The sequence below is a fragment of the Antechinus flavipes genome, chromosome 3, assembly GCF_016432865.1.
Source record: "Antechinus flavipes isolate AdamAnt ecotype Samford, QLD, Australia chromosome 3, AdamAnt_v2, whole genome shotgun sequence".
In the NCBI taxonomy this organism is placed as follows: domain Eukaryota; kingdom Metazoa; phylum Chordata; class Mammalia; order Dasyuromorphia; family Dasyuridae; genus Antechinus; species Antechinus flavipes.
Window position 1 is genome coordinate 205,019,857 of NC_067400.1, and position 25,190 is coordinate 205,045,046.

Below are 25,190 nucleotides of genomic sequence, written 5' to 3' on the forward strand. Positions count from 1 at the left end.
ATATGATTTTTTTCTCCATGAGGACAGCATCCAGTTCAGTGCTTAATGGCAAACTATGAACACTTGGTATAATACTGATAAAAACATGGTTATGTCTTGGTACACAAGAATGCCTGCAAAACTATTTCTGGTCAATTTTCTCTCCTAGATTTAGAATTAATAAGTTCAGGCATTTTCTTTTGCATATAACTGTATATTTTGTGGGTTGTCAGATATATAATAGTGCACAGGGAAGCAAGTCATTCATAAATACATCCCTAGGACATAAAGTTGTTTTTCAGATTATTTTGGAAGCTAAGTCTATTTTGTCTCTCTCCTGTCTTTGTACTGAATGAACTATGACAAATGAAAGTTTAGGTAATCATTACTCTCATTTATTTCACAAGGATAGATTGTCAGAAAACCTAGAGAGGCAGTATGGACTAGTGGAGAGAATGTTGGTTTTAGAAGCAATATGACATGGGCCACTGACATTTTTATTACCAATATGAGTCTGGGAAAGTTATTTAATGTTTGTGAGGATCAGTTTCCTTATCTGCAAGATGGAAATATTACCAATCTCACAAGGTTTATTTGTGGCAACTTGATGGCACAGTGGGTAGAGCTCTGGGCCTGGAGCAAGTAGACTCACCTTCCTGAGTCCAAATCTGATCTCAGACACATACTAGCTATGTGACCCTGCAGAAGTCACTTAATCTTGTTTGCCTCAGTTTTCTCAACTTGAGGTGGAGAAGAAAATGGCAAACCACTCCAGGATCTTTGCCAAGAAAATTTCAAATGGGGTTATGTAGAGTTGAACATGATTGGTATGATTAAACAACAATAGTTTATTTGAGGCACATGTGAGATTGTGTATGCAAAGTTTAGAGACAAACAAATTTTTTAAAAATTAATTTATTTCATATTTTCCCCCAGTTACATTCCAAACAATTTAAAAATATTTGCATTTTTTGATTTTTGAATTCTAGGTTTTCTCCTTTGGGACAAACAACTTAAAGACAAATTAGTTATGAAAGTATCCTACCTGTACCTTCATATACTTTATCACCTTATAAAAATCTTCAGACTACTCTGAAGACTAACAGCACATCAATCTTTGTATTCCTAGAAACAAGCACAGTGTTTGTGCTATATAAGAGAGATTCATGACCTCTTAAGTCCCTTCCAACTAAAAATCTCTTATTCTTTAATATAGGTGTTTAACATAGATATTTTGAATTGACAATGGGGGAAAAAAGCTGGTAATAATGATGGTAGGAGTAGGTTGTCTTGGGGAGGGGGGAGGTAAGAGAAGGAGATAAGGGAAGGAGGGAGAAAAATTTAGAGCACAGAGTTTATAAAAAATGAATATTGAAAACTATCTTTATATGTATTTGGAAAAATAAAATACTATTGATACAAAAAGAAACTTTGGTCTAGAAGGAGAGTGTGGATAGACAATAGAAGAAATCCTGAAATCTTAGCAATAGAGAACAAAAATGCTTAGGAGATTTGAAGTAAAGGAGTGACTGAAGTTTGGTGGCAGTTAATAGGGAGATATGATCTAGGGTTTGAAGGAGAGAGACAACCTAACCTTTTTTAGGAGAAGAGTATAACATGGGCAAAGAATAAGAAAAAGAGATGAGCAAATAATATATGAATCATGTGAAGAATTTAAAGAAATTGTATTAGAATTAGATTTGGCATTTCATTGGTAGAGACAACTCCACTAACGCAGGTTGCTTTCTTCTCAATCAATCTTAGGTATCTATGTCTCTCTCTTAGAAATCTCTGCAAACAGAGAAAGAACTGTTAAATAAAAGTATTGTTTTGTGATTTTAGGAAAAGGTTCAGATTCGCTCCTACAAAATGATGCTCTCGGACTCAATTAAAGTGAAAGTAAAATTTAATTATACAATACACGGAATAGATTGCTTGCAATAACAACTAATACAGCAAATAACACATAAAAGACAAAGAATGATGAGAATTATGATTAGAATAGCAGAAAAAGAGAGAGAATACATTACATCACCAGTTGAGGGAGCTTCAACTCTAATTTATGGACGGCTGGGAAACCCCGGTATTTCAGCCTGTGAGTCTCGATAGGGAAAGTCCTAGGCAGATCGTCATCTCCATAGGTGAGGTTTCAAAATGGAGAATGCTTTGCCCGCTTTTTATAGCAATCAGGACAAAGAAGGCTTTGAGCCAAATAAAAACCTCATGTAAGACAGGGACGTACCAATGAGGGCTCTAGGTGGTTATAGTCAAATGTTGCATTGACAAGGGGGCCAGTCCTTATCAACAGCAATGGTTCCAAGGAGTGGTGAGTTCCTGGAATCACGTATTTGGAGCTAAAATACAGGTGGTACGTGCCTAGCTTATAGGTTAAAAAATGGTCAAGTTCTCATGGGAGTAAGAGCTAAAACACCTGTTGTTATGGGTTAGGGAATGGTCAAGTTCCCACAGGGGAGTCAAGTCCTACTTCGATTAGGTTCACATGGTTTACATGGGGATTAGGTTCACATGGAGATTGGGTTCACATGATTCAGATGGAGGTTGGGTTCACATGGGGAAAGTCAAGTTCTTATAATGATTTGAAATGAACTTACTAATAAAATGGAGATTCCCTATTCAAGTATGTATAGAATAATTGTACATATTATATATGCATTATTACATATTTTTATACAAAATATGTGTGTATTTATCTATATATGTATTTGTATCTAATGGTAGCCATAAGTAGGGTGGTGGGAGAGTCAAAAGGAAAAAAAAATTAAATTTAAATTAACTTTATATGAATTACATTTAATTAAGATTAAATTTAAAAATTAATTTTGTTGTATATGTGAAAGAAATAGCAAGTTATGCATAATAGATTTCAGTTTCATGTGCAATAATCTTTTTGTTGTTGTGTACTATGTTATGGAAGTGCTTATTTCATTCCATACATTAAACATAAAATAAAAGATTTAAAAAACAGTAAAAATATTATTTAAAACACTGAAGTATTAAAGCATAAAGCAAGTATAACTGAGGAATAATTCTGAAGACTATTATATTTTTCTAGGGATTGGTTAAGAGGCTGATGCTTAATTCACTTTTTAAAATGTTGTTCATGTCTTTTGAGCATTGAAGTGAAGATTTCCTGTAGGCAACTGAAAATAATACGATTTGAGGATGATGAGGTTAGACTAAGAGAACATTATAAAGCTGATCATTGAAATTTAGTAAACAGAAGAGGCTAGTTGTGGCTACTGAGCCATTGTGGTAGAAGACTAGACTCCTACCAGTAGTGGTCTGGAGAAATTTAGGATTTCATAAATGTATAAACTGTCACAACTTTTAGGAACTGCAGTGATCATCTAAGCCTCCTTCTACTCTTTCTTTCTTTGAAACTATTATTTATTTTTATTAATTATATATTATTTAATCCTTTATTTTTCTATTATTTGTGCATTTTATGTTATTTTAAACATTTATTTTAGACATTTCTTTCATTTAAATTAGTTTTTTCTTGCATAATAGGCAAAAATTTCTAATAATTTTATCAATTTAAATTTATTTGTTGCAATTTTTTCCCAATTTGATTTTGATATTTTGTTGTGATGCAGGAGCCACCTGCCAGTGGCTGCTGGAGGTCTAACTCAGATCTGTAGAATGGATTTCTTCATGTGAGCGGATGATGATGATATAAGGAGACTTAGAGGCAATTGCTGTTCTCTGACCTCTCCACTGAAAGGCAGTTACATTCTCTGATCTCTTTCCTCTTCCCTCTTGCCTCTAATTTATTTCATTCCCAATTCACAAGGAACATCTGTGAAGGCTGCTTTGTAACTCCTTCAGATGTTATGATTTACAGCTATGTAGGCTCTTGGAGAATTGACCTGCCCCTTCACCTAGATATGGCCCTTAAAAATATTTTCCTTTTCTTTTTTGATCAAATTAACTAACATCTTATTTATTCAACTATTCATCTGAAAATTAGGTATGAACAGGTAACAAAAGGCTATCTAGGTCAGCTAATCCATAATATATGTGGAACAGAATAATACATGATAAGGATGAAAAAATAGGGTGAACATACCCAGTTAAGGAATATGAGCTTTACTTGTTAAAAAGCTTCCATGGAAAGTGTCTGAATGGAGAAGGGATATAATTGCAATTGCTATATGATGAAAATTAATTTGAAAGCAGTGACAGATTGAAGTGAGGAGTTAGTATTGGTGGATACACAACCAATGTGATCTTGATTAAATTACTGAACTTTCCTCAGTGGCTTTTTCCTTGTATATAAAATAAAAAAATTTGGGCTAGATGTATTTTAAGGTTTTTTTCCTAGCTCTAAAGCTATCACCATATCATCATCTGTATCTCTCTCTCTCTCTCTCTCTCTCTCTCTCTCTCTCTCTCTCTCTCTCTCTCTCTCTCTCTCTCTCTCTCTCTTTCTCTCTCTCTCTCCCCTCATCCGTCTGTCTGTTTACTCTACACCTACATAAATATCAAAATAAAACTAATAGGACTTAGGCATTGATTGTTTTCAGAGGAGTCAAACAACCAATTGCTGTCAAATGCTCAATATGTTTACAATCTCAACATTACCTATTCTTGCAGGCTCTGATACAGAGGTACTATAGGATTAGAGTGATGAAGTATAAAAATATTAGGAATTCTGGTTAATAGATCATTTATATTACTCTCTTCTTTTTAGATGGACCAGGACATAGTTCTCCTCCCCAATAATTCTTTTTTTTCTGTGCCTATGTTGATGAATAATATGAAAATTTATCACTTCTTTGCCTCACTGGAGTGTGACCGTGCTCTAGGACTAACATCTGGATGGAATGATAAATTCAACAGTTATACAGATGTTCCCAAAGTATCCACATGTTTGCTGTTGCCTAGAAAAACATCTGGTTAGGCTTTGCACATTTTACCCTGATGTTTTGGGCAGTGATATTTATGAAGCCTGGCAGACGATCTGATAGTTTGTTCTCCTAAGAAGAGACAACTACCTACCATGCCAGGGAGCAGATTGCCCAAAGGGTTTTGTGATATCTGTACATTTTGTGAAAACACGTGAATAATTAGAAAGGATTTTCTTCAGGATTGGAAATACAAGCTGTTCAGATCAATTTGTGAGACTTATTGCTCTCATGTATTATTTTTGGAGGGTCAAATCATAAAGTTTGTGACCATCAGATCTTATTTACAGATAACAATGAGTTTCATGTAATATTCATTGCCCTTAAAGAAATCATTTCCACTCTGTTGAAGCTGTACCTCAACAGATGTTTCTGAGTAAATTTTTTCATTCTATCAGGTGTTTCTTGCAAAGTAGAATGCTTTACAAATGCCCCTTTGGGGTGAACAGATTGTGTAAATGTTAAGGGAATTTTAGGGAGTAGGGCAATACATTATAGTGCAAACAACTTTTCATTCAAGATCACCAACTGTTTATATATATGTCATAATTCATTTATGTAGTATCTTCTACATAAGTGTAATTGTGTAATCTCCTCATAATTTTAAGCTGTTACACAAAGTAGGGAAACCTGACTGTGAACAGGGACCTTCCCACAGTGTTCACGACTCAAAGGGATTCATATATATACCCTGATGGCGAACTTGCCAATGATGGATAACTGGATCACAAGTTCACAAGTCCCACCCCACCTTTTTAAATGGTATTTTATTTTTTTCCAGTGACATGTAAAGACACATTTTAACATTCATTTAAAAAAAATTGTCATCCAAATTTTCTCTCTCCTCCTCTCTCCTCTCTGAGACAGTAAACAGTTTGATATAGGTTATGTATGTGCAATCATGTAAAACCAATAGGTTTTTCTGGAATCTACCTGCTCATCATTTTTTGTAACACAATAGTATTCCATTACATTTATATACCAAGATTTGTCCAAACAATCTCCAATTAATAGGCACCCCCACTTTCTAATTCTTTGCCACCACAAAAAGAGCTGCTATAAATATTTTGTATATGTGGGTCCCTTTCCCTTTTTTTTTGTGATCCTTTGGGATATATACCAAATAGTAAAATTTCTGTATCAAACGGCATGTGCAGTTTGGTTACCCTTTGGTCATAGTTCCAAATTGCTCTTCAGAATGGTTTGAAACAATCCACCACTCCACTAATAGTGCATTACTGATCCAACTTTCTCATATTCTCTTCAACATTTATATTCCTTTTTTTTTGTGTCAGATTAGCCAATCTGATAGGTGTGGGGTACTACCTCAGAATTGTTTTCATTTGTATTTCTTTAATCAATAGTGATTTTAAAGCATTTTTTTTCATATACCTAAAGATAACTTTGATTTCTTCATCTGAATACTGCCTATTCATATCCTTTGACCATTTATCAATAAGGGAATGACTTGCATTCTCATTTGACTCAATTCTCTACATATTAGAGAAATGAGACATTTATCAGAGATACTTTTTTGTTGCTGTACTGAGGCAATTGGGGTTAAGTGACTTACTCAGGATCACACAGCTAGGAAGTGTTAAGTGTCAGATCAGATTTAAACTCAGGTCCTCTGAGCTGCCCCCAGAGATACTTGATGTAAAATTTCCCCTGTTTTCCTGCTTTCCTTAGCAAATTAATTTTTGATAATTTTTTTTATTTTGATATGTACAAAATTTTGAGAACATTTCTTAAATTCCTTTTTTCAGTGGAGGGTACCACCATCTTCCCACTTATTTTGGTTTATGACTTCAATTTTCCCCTTTTTCTTACCTTTTATTTAGCCAATCTCTTCTGATGCCATAGTGTTACATATATTCTATGGTAATGTCATTGCCCTACTCTCTGAGGCTTTCCATCGGACACCATGTTATTTTTAAAGGATGTCATTTCTCTATTTTCTGTCTGTTGGGTTTCTTTGGTGTTCTTGTGGTTCTTACATAGCTTTTTTGGTATTTATTCATCTTTAGTTATTACAGGTGATCTGCTAAGCTCCATTCCTACATGCTAAAGATTGGTATCTAGAATGCCTCTTCTTGACAGAAATCATGAAAGGTGATCCAAATCAAGACCCTCAATTTAATATAGTTCAGCTCCCATTATGGTATTCATTCTCTCATTACTTGTGGACCAATCAAAGTTGTACCTCTCAGGTGTACCCATTTTTAAAAAAACTTTATGAATATTGAAGGTTTAATAGGTTTGCTCTCTAGGGTACCAAGAGAAAAAAGAACATATTTTTGTTGACTGCTTTCTAGACATAGGCAGTAAAACTGATTTTAATTTATCCAGAAATTCTGTCTCTTGGAACTTTTTATATTTCAGTCTTATCACCATACTTTCTTTCCAAAAGTAGAAGAAAGAGGGATATAAGCTAGGTTTCTGGAAGTCCAAATGGAACTGGGAAAGGATCCTAGATGGATAGACTTTCACCAAGGTAGAGTAATCTCAATGACATTTCTATGTGGTGGGGATAATAGTATATGAAGAGATGGTTTTCAGATAAAGAAACCAAAAAGAAAGGGGGAAAGAGGATGGAGGGAGACAGAAATAGAAACAGAATGTAAGGGAGAGAGAGAAACAGACAGAATGATAGACACAAACAGAAAAGTTTTGATACTCAGAAACAGACACTTAGAGACAGAAAGATTTTATAGAAATATATTTTCTATGGGATATCCTAAATATAATTTGAAGTATCATGAAATCATAAGTCTAGAAAACCAGATCCCAAAGTCCTATGATATGGCTCAGAGCTTGAATATCAAACGAGAAGGTAAAACACAAGGAAGGACCATGGGAAAATGTTTGGTCTAAATTAGGTCAAGAGGATAACTGTTAACACAGTTCTACAAAGAAAATAGTCCTCAAAAGCAAAGAATTTTTTGTTTGTTTTTTATATCTTTAAATCTGGCACAAAGAAAAGTAATCGTTCATCTTTTCCTATATTCTATCATTCTTGCTCCATTTAGGTCTTGGCCACATCTAGAGCTATATTTCTTTGCAAAACTGAAGTTCTCAGACAATTTATACCACTCCTTTCTATATGACACTCTACAAACACATTTTAGATACACTTACCATAAAGCTCTCAGATCCAACTTATCTGTTATTCTACCAACAAAAACAATCCCCTGTGCCTGACAAGGAGCTATATGATCTTTGTCTAATACTAACATCAGCCCTCATCACCATGATTTGATTTGATATTTTCATTGTGTTGAAATAGATCTTTGCCTTCTTACCCTTTCCCTTACACCTCTTTTTATACTAACTTAGTAACAATTCCTTTCTTTTGCTTGCCATCATTAGTTTTCAAGATTCCTTTTACAAGTTTGGTTTAGATAATCCTAGATAATAAGTCATCTGTTTTGTCCAGTCACCTATCTAGATTTAACTCCTTGGCTGCTATAATACAAAAAACTTGAAACGGGACATATTCTGGGAGGGAGTCCAAAGGGCTTAAGATGTTGAACAGGAAAAGAAGCTCTTTTTGCGGGACAAGTATTTTAATAATCATACTTGAAGCTTATCAGCTGAGGTAACCTAATATTCTAATAGAATCAGTAAAGGTAAAGGATTGATTTCATGTTTTCTTTTTCAAAATTTTGAAAGTAAGAAAGATAAGTTATCTCAATAATTTTTTAGCTATATAAAGATAAGGAAACACTCGAGGGACCTACTATGAAGGGCAATTAATATTCTTTTTCTCCTGGATTGCATATTCTAAGAGATAGAAATATTTTATATTTATATTATATATTATACATAATGTATAACAATATAATGCACATTATATTGTTATACATTATGTATAATATATACAATATATTATATATATTTATAAAACCTTCATTTATGTGTAGCCTATACACACACATATAAACATACATGTAACCTTCATTTGTGCGCTGCAAACTGGATATTTCCATCTCCTAGCATATGTTTACATAGCTTAGATGCAGTCCAAGAGTAAAAAAATATTAACTGCCTTTCATAGTAGTTTCATTTTTCATATATAATTTTTTTCATATCCTCCAAAATACATCAAATTTGGGAGTGGCAGTGGATCTTGGAAACAATCAGAAACCGACCATACTTTCAGATAAATTGAAACAATCCTTGGACGCTTGACATTTTCTCTCCATCTATAATATTTATTTATATCTTTAAAATATTAAGATCATTGGCATTCTGATCCTCTAGAGATGTTAGCATTTTGTCTGTCTCTAGTATAAGAGACTCTTCCTATAACATGCATTCCCACAGTCTTCCTACAAATATACATTATCTGAAAAGCAGAGAAAATGCACCACCTTCTTTTTTGCATCGGAGACTCTGGGATTAGAGTGTTGCTAAAGTAGTCCATCAATAAATTCAAAAAGAAAAGAACATAAAATGGTTTTAAGAAAGTGAGAGAGTTTATTAAGTATTGTTCTTGTTGTTAGCTTTATTTTGAATGTGGTATGATTTGTTTTAGAACCTGGGTACATCGATGTATATTAACCTTATTAATTGAATAGGCCAGCAAGAAAATAGTTCTCCAACCTCTTGATATGTAAAATGATCCTAATTAGGATTTACAATGCATGTGATATTTCTCATTAAACTCTCCTGGGAATGTGTTGTATGAATTGGGAATTCTTTGTTAATGAAAAAAAGTAGAATATCGCAATTGAAAAGGACTTTAGACAAAATATAGCACAACCTAGATTAAACAGAATTCTAACTATAATATTTCCAATATTATAAATAGCTAGCATTTACATGGTGCTTTAAGATTTACAAAGCACAGAAGCTGGAAAATGAATGGATGTCCATCAATTGGAGAATGGTTGAATAAATTGTGGTATATGAATGTTATGGAATATTATTGTTCTGTAAGAAATGACCAGCAGGATGAATACAGAGAGGCTTGGAGAGACTTACATGAACTGATGCTAAATGAAATGAGCAGAACCAGGAGATCATTATGTACCTCAACAATGATACTGTATGAGGATGTATTCTGATGGAAGTGGATTTCTTCGACAAAGAGATCTAACTCAGTTTCAATTGATCAAGGATGGACAGAAGCAGCTACACCCAAAGAAAGAACACTGCGAAATGAATGTAAACTGCTTGCATTTTTTGTCTTTCTTCCCGGGTTATTTTTACCTTCTGAATCCAATTCTTCCTGTGCAACAAGAGAACTGTTCGGTTCTGCAAACATATATTGTATCTAGGATACATTGTGACATATTTAACTTGTATAGGACTACTTGCCATCTCGGGGAGGGGGTGAAGGGAGGGAGGGGAAATGTCGGAACAGAAGTGAGTGCAAGGGATAATGTTGTAAAAAATTACCAGGCATGGGCTCTGTCAATAAAAAGTTATAAAAAAAAAAAAAGATTTACAAAGCACTTTATATGTGTTAACTTGTTTGATTCTCACAACTGCTCCCTGAGGTAAATCCCCATTTTACAGATGAGGAAACAGACATGGAGTGGTTAAATGATTTGCCCAGAGGAATAGTAAGTTTCTGAAGAAGGATTTGAACTTGAGTCCTCCTAACTCCAGGTTCAGAACTCTATTCACGATGCTAGCTAGCTAGCTGTCTCTGACATGCAATAACTTCTGGAAAAGCTCCAGCAATGGAGAAGACAGCATTTACTTAGGCAGGTCTGGTTATTAAGTAATTTCTTATATCAAGCCTAAATCTGTCCCTCTATAACTTCTATCTTGTGTTGCTTGTTCTGCCTTCTGGGGTTAAGAAGAATAAATGTAATTCCTTTTTTTTTATAGGATAGTCCTTCAAATATTTGAAGATACTCTTGTATTTCTATTGCCTTTTATTCTTCTTCTGAAATGAACATTTTCAATTTTTCTTTCAATCAAATATCATAGGGCATGATCCTAACTCTTTATGTTATTCTCATCTGGACATATTCTTGACCAACAATGTGACACTCCAGTGGAAATGGAGACCAACAAACCATATATAAGGATCCCTATGGATCTTATATTAATTTTAAAGCATTTATGTTTCATGCATTATAAATTTGATACCTCTGCTGTAGATGGTCAATGGCTTTTCTAGAATATGTCTTAGATGTGGACTGACTAGCATATAGTTAGATTAGCACTGCCTTTCTTTCAAATTTTACTTCCATGAATGCAACCAAGATTGCATTGCTCCAGTACTGTAATTTTTCATTGCTTTTTAAACAATGCAGGACTGGACATTTGCCCTCATTAAATGTTATATTAGTTCCATCCTTTAAGTTGTTAATACAGTTGGAACTATGAACCTTAGATGTCATTGGTTGGTGCCTAATATGTCATGTTTTGTTGAAGCTCTAACTAAAGAGAGTAGTATTTGGAGTTAAGATAAAGGACACATGTTTAATGAGTTTACAAATGCCAGAACTATCCTTGGAGAGAGGGAGAAATAGGGCCTGGCTAGAGACCAACATTTCTCTCTGAAATATAGAAACATATTTAGTTAGCAGTCAAAGCTAGAAACATTTAATCTGTCTCCTGAATGGTTTCAGGGCAGTATTCCTAATTTTTGGCCATATAACATACAACAGTGAAAAATGAAGGATGGGAGCTGAATAAAATTATAGAATTACCTTTTTACTCAAAAGTAGCATGAAAATCACTTTGAAATTATTTTGAGGGTAGACCAGACTTCCTGATGAAAAGCTAGGATAGTAAAATATAACAAAGCTCTTTGTTATATCCATGAAAAATTATTTTCTTTCAAAAGCTCAGGACTTAAGGCCTCATTTTAAGTTTGCCTCATTTAAAATGAACAATCCTTTCCTTTCCACTGTACTCCACATTCTCCAACTATATCCGTTGATAGAAACAAATGTTGATCTGTTACCTTTAATTTATAGGATTAGAGAAAACAGATATGTTAAAAAAGCAAGTTGGTGCTTTATTGAACTATTTCAGTCAGATACCTGGGGAAATATGTTTAATAGGATTGAATATTTCTTATTTGGTAGAGTTTTCTGAGAGATCTAATTATTTTTTCTCCCAGCCATGATGCATCTCCAGAAAATTATGCTTAATTTTTGATAATACTATGATTAATGATCTTTCTGTAACGGTGTAGAATTATCTTCTAGTAATATAATACTTTCTGAATGTGGCTACATCTGGAAGACAGTTAGAAGATAAAATTTACTGTTCATTTTCCCTTCATCTCCAATGACTGAAAGGAAGTGGAGTCATCTAATAAAGTATAAAATACCCACTGAAAAAATTGGGAAGTCAAGTGAACCAGGTATTCAAGTCAAATTGATTCTAAAAAATGAGTCCTTGGAATCCCTGCAGTAATCAATTTTGTACATGTGATGCAAGTTAGAGCTTGATAAAGAGCTAGTAAAAAAATAACACTTTATCTTAGCAAGCTTCATACTGTCATTTCCATCTTCCTCTTAAGATCTGAGTACTAATGGGAAAATAAATTCTGAGGGCATTATTGCTGATTCTTTTCTCTACAATTCTCTTTAAAATTTATGGAACAGGAGAGAGGCTCTTTATCATATCTCTCATTTGTGTTGCTTCAGCTTTACAGTAACTGTGCCCAATTAGGAGATGGGAAAACACTGAATTTAGTCCCTAAAATAACATCTATAATCATTTTATTTGATTCCAGTGTCACAGGAACCTTTCAGTAGGCTGTTGAGTGGCCTGATTTGGTAGTCAGTACAGTTATTACAAAACAGTAAGAGTTTAAGGCTTAAGTTTCTGAAATATGGTTTCCAAATTTTGTAATTTCAGATTGATGCTAATGTCTAGGTTGAGACATATCATGACAGAATCTTTGAGTTCATTCCTCTCTCTTACTCTCCTTAGTTAATCATTTGTCAAGTCTTTGATTTATTGACTATATTTCCATAACATTTCTCACATCCAATTTCTCTACTTACATCACAACCATCCAAGTTCAGACTCTGATTAACTCTTTCCTATACTATTGCAATAGCTTTCTAATTGGTCCTCCTGACCTGAAGTCCCTATTTTTCTACTCTTCAAACAACTCTCTACCCAACCACCAAATTTATTTCTCTTTTTCAGTACTTGATGAAGGGAGTAGAGTCTTAGACTCGGAAGATAGAGTTATGAGGACTTGAGGCAGTAATCTCGATTAGATGTTACTTATCAACTTGTCAAGGAAGCTTTAGTTCTGGGACACAAGTATGCATGGGATTTTGATCTTGGAAACTGGGGAGACTTTAATATATAAGAACCAAGTTAAGCTTTCTTCTTCTTCCTCAGAAAGGAGTATAGATAGTATTATGTCAGAGCTTCTTAAACTATTTCCACTGTGACCACCTTTTGCCTAAGAAATTTTTATGTGAACCTATGTATATGCAATAGGTATATAAATCAAACATTTACTGATAATAAATCATAATATCCAATTATGAGACTCCATATAGAATTGCTGACCACAGTATAAGAAACTGAGGGTATATACTATCTCCACTGAAGTGGTGTAAGTGAGTATGTCATCCAGGTTTTGGGGGGATATTGATATATTCTTGGTATACCTTTGAAGTAAATATTCCTCTATATAAATTAATCTGACTATTAATTGGCTAAATTCAACTGGAATGCTTGGGACCTCTAAAATGGAAAGAATAAAAACAGTGAGGGTTTAAACAAATGGCAGAGACTATTCCCAGTCTTCTCAAGAAATTGGAATTAGAGGGAATTATAATACACCTGGCCTTGTGAGAGTTGGGGTCAGAAAAGTCACTCACACATATGTATATATGTATAAAGTGCACACACACACACACACACACACACACACACACACATATATATATATATAGAGAGAGAGAGAGAGAGAGCACTATATATGAACATATGCATGTGTTTGTGAATATATATGTGCATACGTGTATGTGTGCATACAAATATGAACTTCTGTATACACATTTTTGAACCAGGGAGAAGGTTTCAGATCAAGTACAGGTGTTGCACCTGGCTTACTAGAGTGCATATTTGGTCAGGGGAGATGGAGCTCAATACCAAGAGATTCATTCAACTGAAAACCATGTATTAAGCACCATGTATGTGTAAAGAACTATCAGGGAATATAGACGGATATAGCAAATATAGTTTCTCCCCGCATGGACCATACAGCCTAGCAAGAAGGAGCAACACATTCAATTTGATAAACATTTATTCAATCCCTTCTATATAGAAGAGGAAGCTAAGTGGTATAGTGGATGGAGCACTATACCTGGAGAAAAGAAGACTTAACTTTATTTCCAGTCTCAGATACTTACTAGTTACATGACTCTAGGCAAGTCATTTGATCCCTACTTGCCTCAGTTTCTCATCTGTAAAATGTGGACAAAAGTAGAAAAAGAAATAGCAAGCCACTCCAAGATCTTTGCCAACCTCTCCTTTCAAAGTCCATGGAATCACATAGTTGGACATAACGGAATGACTGAACAGAGAACAGAGAACATCAATGTCCTAAGTTCTCAGGCCCTAAAACAAATAAGGAAACCCTTGAGTAATTTATATTCTAAGAGAGAGGGACATGATATGTACATAATTAAGGAAATACAAAATATATTCCAAATGGCACAAATTCCTATAAAGAAGGAAAGAATACGAAACAGCAAATCATAGACACAATAATTTCATCCAAGAGAATGACAATAATGAGACAACATACTAAAATTTGTGGGATGCAGCCAAAGCAACAATAAGGGGAAATTTATATCTCTAGACGCTTACTTGCATAAAATAGAGAAAGAGAAGATCAATAAATTGGACTTGCAACTAAAAAAGCTAGAAAAAGAACAAATTAAAACCCCCAATCAAATACCAAACTTGAAATTCTAAAAATAAAAGAGATCAATAAAATAGAAACAAAAAAATCTTTGAATTAATAACTAAAACTAAGAGTTGGCTTTATGAAAAAAACAACAAAATAGATAAACCTTTAGTTAATTTGATTAGAAAAAGGAAAGAGGAAAATCAAATTGTTAATCTCAAAAATGAAAAGGGAGAACTATCCATCAATGAAGAGGAAACTAGAGCAATTATTAGGAGTTACTTTGCCCAACTTCATACCAATAAATTCAACAACCTAAGTGAAATGGGGGAATACCTACAAAAATATAGATTGCCCAAATTAACAGAAGAGGAAATAAATTACTTAAATAGTCCAATTTTTTGAAAAAGAAATAGAACAAGCTATTAATCAACTCCCTAAGAAAATTCCCAGGACCAGATGGATTTACATGTGAATTCTACCAAACATTTAAAGAACAATTAACTCCAATATTATATAAACTATTTGAAAAAATAGGGAATGAAGGACTCCTACCAAATTCCTTTTATGACACAGACATGGTACTGATATCTAAACCAAGTAGGTTGAAAACAGAGAAAGAAAATTAGAGACCAAGCTCTCTAATGAATATTGATGCAAAAATCTTAAATAAAAATTAGCAAAGAGATTACAGAAAATCATCCCCAGGATAATACACTATGACCAAGTAGGATTTATACCAGGAATGCAAGGCTGGTTCAATATTAGAAAAACTAGTAGCATAATTGACTATATCAGTAACCGAATTAACAAAAACCATATGATTATATCAATAGGTGCAGAAAAAGCATTTGATAAAATCCAACATCCATTCCTATTAAAAACACTAGTGAGTATAGGAATAAATGGACTTTTCCTTAAAATAGTCAGTAGCATCTATTTAAAACCGTCAATAAGCATCATATGTAATGGGAGTAACCTGGAACCATTCCCAATAAGATCAGGGGTGAAACAAATGCCCACTATCACTATTGCTATTCAATATTGTATTAGAAATTCTAGTCTTGGCAATAAGAGACGACCAAGAGATTAAAAGAATTAGAGTAGGTAATAAGGAAACCAAATCATTGTTCTTTGCAAATGATATGATGATATACTTAGAGAACCCCAGAAAATCAACTAAAAAGCTATTAGAAATAATAATTCACTTTTGCAAAGTTGCAGTATACTAAATAAATCCACATAAATCATCAGCATCCTTATACATGACTAACAAAATCCAACAGCAAGAGAGACAAAGAGAATTTCCTTTTAAAATAATTGTTGATAACATAAAATATATGGGAATTTATATGCCAAGGTAAAGACAGGAATTGTATAAACAAAACTACAAACCACTTTCCACATAAAGTCAGATCTAAGCAATAGGAAAAATATCAAGTGCTTGTGGATAGGTCAAGTGAATATAATAAAGATGACAATACTACCTTAACTAATCTATTTATTTAGTGCAATACCAATCAGACTCCCAAGAAACTATTTTACTGAACTAGAAAAAATAACATTCATCTGGAAGAACAAAAGGTCAAGAATTTCAAAGGAATTAATGAAAAGAAAAGCAAATGAAGGTGGCCTCGCTGTACCAGATCTAAAACTATATTATAAAGTAGCAGTCATCTAAACCATTTGATACTGTGGCTAAGAAATAGAGAAGTTGATCATAGAATAGATTAGGTTCACAGAACAAAATAGCCAATGATTATAACACTCGAATATTTGACAAACCAAAAGACACCAGCTTTGGGATAAGAATTCACTATTTGACATAACTGCTGGGAAAATTGGAAACTAGTATGGCAGAAAGTAGACATAGATCCATACCTAATACTATATACCAAGATACGATCAAAATGGGTTCATGATCTAGACATAAAAAATGATACAATAAACAAACTAGAAGAACATAGGATAGTTTATCTCTCAGATTTGTAAAGGAAGAAGGAATTTGTGGCCAAAGAACTAGAGATCATTATTGATCATAAAATAGATAATTTGATTATATTAAGTTAAAAAGTTTTTGTACGAACAAAACTAATGCAGACAAGATTAGAAGGGAAGCAATAAACTGGGAAAACATTTTTACATCCAAAGGATCTGATAAAGTCCTCTTTTCTAAAATATATAAAGAATTGACTCAAATTTATAATAGTTTAAGCCATTCTCCTGAAAAACAGTCAAAGAATATGGACAGACAATTATCAGATAAAGAAATTGAAACTATTTGTAGCCACATGAAAAGGTGCTCCAAATCACTATTGATCAGAGAAATGCAAATTAAGACTATACACCTGTCAGATTGGCTAAGATGACAGGAAAATATAATGACGAATGTTGGAGGGGATGTGGGAAAACTGGAACACTGATACATTGTTGGTAGAACTGTGAACAGATCCAAACATTCTGGAGAGCAATTTGGAACTATGCTCAAAAAATTATCAAACTGTGCATACCCATTGATCCAGCAATGCTTCTACTGGGCTTACTTCCCAAAGAGATCTTAAAGGAGAGAAAGGGACCCACACGTGCAAGAATGTTTGTGGCAGCCCTCTTTGTAGTGGCTAAAAACTGGAAATTGAAAGGATGCCCATCAATTGGAGAATGGCTGAATAAATTATGGTATATAAATACTATGGAATATTATTGTTCTGTAAGAAACAATGATTTCAGAGAGATTTGGAGAGACCTACATGAACTGATGCTAAGTGAAATGAGCAGAACCAGGAGATCATTATACATGGCAACAACAAGACTATAACAATTCTGACGGATGTGGCTCTCTTCAACATTGAGATGATTCAAACCAGTTCCACTTGTTCAGTGATAAAGAGAGCCATCTACACCCAGAGAGAGGACTGTGGGAATTGAATGTGGATCACAACATAGCATTCTCACTCTCTCTGTTGTTGTTTGCTTGCATTTTGTTTTCTTAGTTTTTCTTTTTCTTCCTTCTTGATCTGATTTTTTCTTGTGCAATATGTATACATATATTGGATCTAATGCGTATTTTAATATATTTAACATGTATTGGACTACCTGCTAGCTAGGGAAGGGGATGGGGGGAAAAGGAGGGGAAAATTTGGAACAAAAGGTTATGCAAGGTCAATATTGGAAAAATTATCTATGCATATGCTTTGTAAATAAAAAGCTTTAATAAAAAAAAAAGGAGAGAATACTAGAATCTAGGGAAAATGATGAAAAGTTCTTACATAAGAGGAGGCTATTGATCTATTGATTCTGTAAGTGACTTCAAGATATGGAAGACAGCCTGTGTATATACTTAGAGGCAAGAGATTATATAAGAGATGTAGAAAGAGAGATAGGCCACTTTGCCTAGAAGAAAAAATAAATTAAGGGTTCTAATATGAAAAAAATACTGAGTATTTTATACTCTTGAGCAATGGGGAGCCACCAAAGATTTTTGAGTAGGGCAAATAAGAGAATCAGATTTCATTTCAGGAATATCCAACCTGGCATTTGTATGGAAGATAAATTTGAGAGGGGAGAGACTGGTATGAGAAGACCAAGATATAAATATGCAATAGTAGCACTATAGTACATAAAAGTCCAACCATAACCTATTCAGGTTATAAGACAATACAAATATATAGTTGGAGGTAGGAAAAGTTAAATTCTAAACAAAGTCAAATGGGGATAAAGATTTGGATGGGATACAATAAGAAACAAGGTTTTTGATGCAGTAAACTAGGAGAGGGCAAACATCCATCAAATCCAATTCTTTTCTTTTTTAAAAAAAATTATGGAATAAAACAAGCATTTCCATAACATAGCACAATAAAAAGATTTTTCATGAATTGTAAATCTTCTATGTACAACTTGCTATTCCTTTTAAATATACAACTAGAATTTCATTGTTATTTTCATGTATGTGATTCATGGATGTGATTGCCATAACCTATCCAATCCCAACTTTTGTCCTCACTGTTTTCCACCTAAACCTTAGCTCTAGCTCTAAAGGAATTTTGGCCCCACATTTATTACAGTGTCCCTATATGTGCCTTCTTTGCACTCCTGATGCCTGGGATTGGTTCCAAGATGAGAAAAATACTTTCTTCTTTGTTCTGACTAAGAATTGTCTCCCTTAGTCTTATGATGATTCAGAATTTGTTTTTCATAATCTAGATTTTAGGTCTGACCTGTTGACAATTCCTTTTCTCTCATACTTGATATGTCTATGTCAGATGCTTCAAAACAATTTCCTTAAATTCATTCAAACCAATCTTATTCTTGTTTGGGCTATGTAGTTGTCTCAAGTCCTCCACTCCAGTCTTCAGATACTTAACTGTGTGACCTTGGGCTTCTTTCTTCATCTGTAAAATGGGGATAATATTAGCATTTATCTGCCAGGTTGTTTTGAGAATCAAATAGTGACTAGCCCATAGAAAAATCTATAAACATATTATCAGTGATGAAGAAGAAGATGATGAAATTTCAGTGCATCTTAATAGTATCTTTAAAATCAAGCAAATTCAGTTGTTTGGCACTTAAATTTTTTTTCGCAGCCTAGTTTTAATCTTCCTTCCTAGCCTAATAATACATTATTTTGCTCTGGAGCTAATTAGGTGGCATAGTTGATTGGGAATTGGACTCTGAATCAGAAAGACCTGATTTTCATTTCTTAGACTTAGACTAGTTATATCATGTGGGTCACTCACTTAGCTCTTTGAGTTTTGGTTTCTTCACCTATAAAATGAGAATAATGATAGCATCTCCCTTATGGAGTAGTTGTGAGAATCAAATAAATAACATATGTAAATTGCTTTGTAATATTCAAAGTGCTATATTAAGGTTGTCTATTATAATTCCTAAATATTGTTTTCCCCCAAAGAATACATTTCCTGAGGATAGAAACTGTTTAATTTTTCTCTTTGTGTTCCCAGCACCTGGAACAAGGCTTTGCTCATAAAAAGGGCTTTATAAATGCTTATGATTGATTGAAATTATTATTCCACTTGATGACTCTAGAGAGTTTATGGACTTTATTTTCTCCAAGGCATACGTCCTTCCCTCAAAATAAGACAAGGTCTAAGCTGGCTTCTTTACTTCTACAATACTACATTCTCAGACTGTTCTTTTTCTAAAAAAATAAAATAAAATAAAATAAAAAAAACATTGCTTTTTGGAGGCCCTTTTGTGAAATTTCCCATTTCCAATTCCTTTACATCTTTCTCACTGGGAGAACTAACTTGAATTTATATTGATTAGTTTTCTTTGGATTTCCTATCATATCTCTAAATTTCAGGCTCAAAAGCTCAGTGTTCAGGTCCCAAATTTGCCATCTTCACAATAATTAAAGGATCACATGTTCCTCTCACCCCGACTCCCAATGTAATAAGGATTAGCTAAAAAAAAAAATGGTAGGAACATGCACACCCAACTATAAATCAGAAATTTTTCTATAGCTGCTAAAGTATCGTGGGAGCAGTATTTCTCAATGTATGGACTTTTCCATCCATTTAGTAAGGCAAAATATATCTATGTTCTGTATAATCTATTCAGAAGGGCAAATTGTTTTGCTTTAAATTCTTAGCATGCACAATCCTAAGGATTGTAAATTCATTTAGCTAGTCCCTTTATTACGCTAGAGAAGTTAAATAAAATCACCTTCTAAGGTTAAATTTCCCTTTCTGGCAGCTAAAAAATAAGATTGCCTGTCCTCTTTCCAGTTTTAGTGGGACAAGTTAACTTAATTAACTTGCCAACTTAGTTACACAAGGTTAAATTCCTCTAACCCAGTTTTAAATTATCCTTTGCATGACAACTACAGGGCAAAGATTTCTCAGACAATCTCACTTTGATAAGATATGTTGTTAAGAATTTTAGTTTAAGAAAGTCTGGATGGAGTAAAATAATCAGATGACCTACCTTTTTTTAAATTTTATTTTATTTAATAATAACTTTATAGTGACAGAATCCATGCCAGGGTAATTTTTTACAACATTATCCCTTGCACTCGCTTATGTTTCAATTTTTCCCCTCCCTCCCTACACCCCCTCCCCAAGATGGCAAGCAGTCCTATGTATGTTAGATATGTTGCAGTATATCCTAGATACAATATATGTTTGCAGAACTGAACAGTTTTCTTGTTGCACAGGGAGAATTGGATTCAGAAGGTAAAAATAACTCAGGAAGAAAATCAAAAATGCAAATAGTTCATATTCATTTCCCAGTGTTCTTTCTTTGGGTGTAGCTGTTTCTGTCCATCATTTCAGATGACCTACCTTCAATTGAATTATGTTCAAAACAAGTTTCCTACATTTGTTGTAATTTTTTATTTCTTTTTTCTGTTATAAAAATAAGCTCTGTAAATTACTTCTTTGTCACTAATTATTGAGGGTTTAGTTGACTTGACTTACTAGTAACCTGTTGACTGATACTATTGAATCACTATTGTTGGAAGTTTTGTACCTCAGAATTTTTTTTCTATTTTAACAGGAGATAAATACTATTATTATCCTCATTTTACAGATTAGGAACCTGAGTCCAGTATAGATTAAGTTTCTTGCCCACGTTTACACAGCTAGTAAGTTTCTGAGGATAGATTTGAATTCAAATTTTCCTGACTCAAGGCCCAGGCTCTATCTACTATGCTACCAGCTGTCTCATAAAGGCTAATAAGTCTTAAAAGAGCTAAAACCATCTGACCTATGACCTGGCTAAATTAGAAGGTTATGGGAAAAACACCCATGTAGTCAGTGGATACAACTAATGTTTAAACTGGAGTGCTTTACAGGTAACCAAATATATTGGTATATGTTAATGATTTTTTAAGTTTAAAGGTACTATGAAAGAAGGAAGTTGCCCTAAAGTTATGCTCAAGCACATGAGAGTGTGAACCAGACACCCAAAAGGGAGAAGCTGTCAGAGAATAGAATGTAGATAATATCAAGAGAACTAATACCTATGATAGAAGATAAGAAATTACAATTAACAGTTATTCTTTTCCCCACTTTCTCAGAGAACAGAAATTATTCTGGGTATGATCCGCATTGCAACCTGTAACTTATGTAAATGTTTCTATGTGCTGACTTATTATAAAACATTCAAAGACAATTGAGTCAACTACTCTTCGGTCTGCTACTGGCTCATTTCTTTAATAATCCTTTGCTTCTCTGGGTTCAAAGGGATTTTAGTGGATTTGCTCTGAGATATTATAAAATTTTCATAAAACCCTTTAATTAGATTGGTCCTCATTCTGAAATATTATTGGGGAAAATCTCTTCTTTTGTACACTAGCTTCCCCTTCTCTCACAAAAACAAAACAAATAACATATTGATTTGGGCAGAATATTGCCAAGTTTTGCCTGTAATACCTGCAATCTATCTCTTCACAGTTTCAGTTCAGATTGTCTCAGAGTGAATGTAAATAGCAATTGTTGCTGGTTTGGTCAAAAACTGAGATTCTTTCCCTCCCAGATTGATTCCTTTTTATCTTTATTTATTAATTTATTTATTTGACTAGGTTAAAAAAAGTCATTCTTCACCTCATTTCTTTCTTACCTAGCCTTAATCATTGAATGTGTCCTGCCTCAGTCAAATTGACACTAATTAAAAGACCTTAGCTTAAGATCTCCCACTGCATCCAGGGTCATCTCCAGTCATCCTGATCTATATCTGGCTACTGGACCCAGATGTCTCTGGAGGGAAAAGTGAGGCAGATGACCTTGTTCAGCCCTCCCTCATTTAACTCCAATTTGCCTCATCTTCCTGATGTCATGGTCCTCTTCAAAAACAGAGGACATACAGCAATAATAGCAGTAGCAGCAATAGCTTCTTCTACTATATTTCCACCTTCATTTAAAGTCTTTTAATCTGTCTCTGTGCTATCACTTTGTTGTTGCTATTGCTACCCTTGCCTGCTGTATTTATTCATACCTCCTGCATTTCTATTGTTTGAGGTATTTTAAGAACCAAATAATCTCTTCAATTTTGGTTTTCTTTTTTAAAATATTTATCTTTTTCATATATTTATTCACCTTAGATTTGAAGGGTATGTCATCCTGGGTTGTATCTTGAGCATTATGCTCTTTGGAACACATTATCCCATTCCTTTGTTTTCTCATGGGTGCAGAATAGATTTTTCTTATAGGCGCAGAATAGATTTTTCTCATATATATATATTTCCTTTCCTTTTGCATTTGGATGTCTATTTCCTGATTGCTTGCACAACTTGTTTTTCAATTGAATAATTAAATTCAGCCACTGTATGTTTTGGAGTTTGCAGCCTTGGATTTTTTTTCTCTGGAGATAATTTGAGAATTCTTTCAGTTGGTATTTCCTTTTTAATGTTCAGAAATTCTAGGCAGTTTCCTCTATTCTTTCTTTTATTATGGTTTTAAGGTTTTCTTTTTGTTTTGTTTTGTTTTTTTGGTCCTGTCAGGTTCTTCTGGGAGATCTGTGATATTTAGGTTGTCTCTATGCATCCTGCTTTTGAGATCAGTATGTTTTGATTGTTTAATATGTATAGTGTCTTTGAATGTTATTGCTTTTGCTTTGCTTCTTTTAGCTTGTCCTTAGCTTCTATGGATTTATATTCCCACTTTTTTCTTCTCTTTTTTGTTTCTTTGGTGAGGCTTACCATTTAAGATTCTAGTTTTTGCATGTTGCCCATTATTTTTTCTGTGCAGACCATAACTTCTCTCTTACATCTCATTTCTCTTTTGAACCACTAAGGTTCTTTATTTTCCTCAATTGCCTTGGATTATTTTCCTTTGTTTTGCAGCTTTTTTTTTTAAATGTACCTGAACTCACTAGATCTGGGGGCCACATTTCCTTTTGTTGTTAACTATTTTTACTTTTGATTGATCAATCCATTTTCAAGATTTTTGAATTTTATTCTTCTTTATATCTTTGGTAACTTCAGTCTCCCTCCCACTGTTATCTTATTTCCCCCTGTTAATCACTTTCTATCTCCCTCCTCTCTGAGTTATATAGTGTCACTAGGGTCTCAGCCTCCTATCATGCTAGGAAATTCATGGTTTACTAGCCTAGGTCTGCCCCCGTTGACTTCTGGTAGTCAGGCCACAGTTGGATGATACATTCTTTCCTTCAGATTTAGTGGAATGCTGCAAAATAGGGCCTCCCCTGCTACCCCAGTGTCCTGTCTGGGTGTTCTGTCCTGTTTCCTCTATTTCTTAGTTCTCTGCCCAGGAACCATCAATCAATTCAGACTTCTATAATGCTGGAGATAGGAGATTGTGGTCCTAGCAAGTTTTTGTTCCTGAGATGCTGTTGCCACCTGTCTGTCTGTCACACTCAGGGCAAATTTCCACAAGCTAAAGTTGGGTTTCTATTATACTAGAAAGAAGGGAAGAAGGCAGGGATGTGATGGTGAGTTTTGTTGTTAATCTGCAATGCATTATTGGATCTATTGGCCCAGCTTTGCTGCTGGGAGTGCAGGAGATAGGGGAAGAGTATTAAGTGAGTCTTCTCTTGGCTTTGGGTGGCCTAGTCCACAGAGAGAACTGAAGTTGCTTTATATTTGTCATAGAATTTCTGTTTTAGAAAGGTCTGAGGGGTCATAGGGATCTGAGAAAATATCTAATCCTTCCTCTTGTGCTATTTCTACTTAATAAATTCAAGAGAAAAGATCTGTATATATATATGTACACACACACACACACATATATATAAATATATGTGTGTATATATCTATCTATACCTATCTACCTTATGCCTTTATTGTTCAAAACATTTGTTGATCAAGTGGGAACCTGAATCTTTTAAATCAAATCCTATAATGGTTTTATCTAACTTTTATCTCCCATTCTCGGAAACAGCCAGAAAAAGAATCTGATTTATTCAGTCAAGTCAAAATGATATATTGAAGGTATAGAAACATAGACTTTAAGAGTTGGAAATGACTCAGTAGTCATTTGTTCCTACCCATACTCAAAAAGATTTACATAGGAAGATTATTGGCATGGAATGTTGTTGGAATACTTTCTCTTTCTCTTCTCCTTTCCCTCTCCTTCTCCCTCTCCCTCCCTTTCTCCCTTTTCCTCTTTTTTTCCCTTCCTCCCTCCCTCTTTTCTTCTCTCTCTCTCTCTCTCTCTCTCTCTCTCTCTCTCTCTGTCTCTTTCTGTCTGTCGCTTATGTCTGTTGTCTCTTTCCCTCTTTCTGTCTCTCTGTCTCTTTCTGTCTTTGACACTTGTGTGTGTCTGTTTCTCTCTGTGTGTTTCTTCTCTCTCTGCTCCTCTCTCTCTTTCTCTTTCCCCTCTCTGTTTCTATCTCTTCTCTCTTTCTCTTTTTCAGTCTCTATCTCTCTGTCTCTCTCTGTCTCCCCTCTCTCTTTCCCCTCTCTGTTTCTGTCTCTTCTCTTTCTATCTCTCTGTCTCTGTCTCCTTCTGTCT

At 34.1% G+C, this 25,190-nt stretch overlaps 1 protein-coding gene across 1 annotated transcript in view; it reads left to right on the forward strand.

Annotated features, from left to right (window-relative positions):
* The window catches only part of ASB9 (ankyrin repeat and SOCS box containing 9), a 125,052-nt gene that overhangs the window by 94,375 nt on the left and 5,487 nt on the right, over window positions 1-25,190 (forward strand). The window lies entirely within an intron of this gene.